Raw genomic sequence first — 1,416 nt, 5'->3', positions numbered from 1 at the left:
CTTTGGGTATGTATACTTACCAAGCTCAATAGATTGTCATAAAGTGGACCTAGCGGCCCTCCACCTTGTAGCACACTGCAGTCACCCAAGAAGCTTTCACAGCTACTGATATTTCCAGCCACACCTCTAGAGATTTTTATTTCACTGGTCTGGGATACGATCTGGGCATCAGTATTCTTTAAAGCTTCTCAGGTGATTCCGCCGTGCAGCCACTGAACTCTATGTTGATCCTTGCGCATGGGCCTTGCTAATCCTCTCTGTATCGTTCCAATTTTAAATGTATATGTGCTGCCAAAGTGAGCACCACTGAGCTCCACTCAAGGTAGTGCTCTGATTCCTGTTTGCAGATAGGTTTGGGTGGATATGAAGATCTTTTTTCTTAACTTTGCTAAGAATCCATGATTTCATATTTATTCAACATGCTACCATGGAATATGGCATTTAGGTTATGGAAAAACCTGGTTATGTTTAGGTTGTTACTTCTGGGTCACAGTATTCAAACTTACCTAAATTATTTTGAGAATGCTACACAGGGACCTTAAACTACTCTGGAAAACATTTGCAGCCTAATAGAAATCATGATTTAACTCAGAACCTTCTCATAAAAAATCAAAATGCAATTGGAGCATATTAAATAACTCTATTTTTAGAGCAACTGAAGTAATGTCCCAAGACCATATTGAAGAGTCGAGTCTGCTGCTGCTTGTTTGAATGGAATTCAGTTAGAGGATTTGGGTTTGTGCACTTGAGGCTTTAAGATTCAATGATCAATCTATCACAAAACTAATTTATATCCTACGTTGGTGTAAGAAAGTCACTCTTCTCTGCTTTGGAGGATAGTAAACTGAAGAAAATAAAATCCCTCTCTTTCAGTAATTTATAATCTTCCTTGATGATAAAACTTAAACATGGAACATAAGGCAGTCAACACAAAGCACCAGCTGGGAATTCAGAATAGCAAGGCTGATCTGTGTGCAAGTGGTAATTAGAGACGGCATAGATGGGGCAGAGCTGCCGTGTGCAGCACGGGCCACCTTTGTAAGAACACCTGGAGTGTGCGTTGAGAATGATGATTCCTAAGCCTACTCACTGTCTCTCTGGGCAAGAGCCTGGGAATCTGCCTTTTAAATGGAGTTTTCGAACCCTTACTATGTACTTAAGTCTTGAGTACTGTTGATGTCATAGAGGCAAAGTCAGCTAGGCCTTATAAGATGGGTTGGGGTTAAAGAATAGTAATGACCAGTTCACATGTTTTGTTTTGTTTTTTTTTGTTTTTGTTTTTTTTTTTTTAAAGATTTTTATTTATTTATTTCACAGAGAGAGATCACAAGTAGGCAGAGAGGCAGGCAGAGAGAGAGATAGAGGAGGAAGCAGGTTCTCTGCTGAGCGGAGAGCCCAATGCGGGACTCGATCCCA

The 1,416-nt window shown here is 40.3% G+C and overlaps 1 pseudogene; it reads right to left on the bottom strand.

The window, feature by feature from the left end:
• Positions 1–227: 227 nt before the first annotated feature.
• On the bottom strand, positions 228–304 carry LOC125082755 (uncharacterized; annotated as a pseudogene).
• Positions 305–1,416: the final 1,112 nt, after the last annotated feature.

The sequence above is a fragment of the Lutra lutra genome, chromosome 12, assembly GCF_902655055.1.
Source record: "Lutra lutra chromosome 12, mLutLut1.2, whole genome shotgun sequence".
In the NCBI taxonomy this organism is placed as follows: domain Eukaryota; kingdom Metazoa; phylum Chordata; class Mammalia; order Carnivora; family Mustelidae; genus Lutra; species Lutra lutra.
The sequence above is the reverse complement of the archived record's forward strand: the minus strand, read 5'-3'. Positions and strand labels throughout refer to the sequence as shown.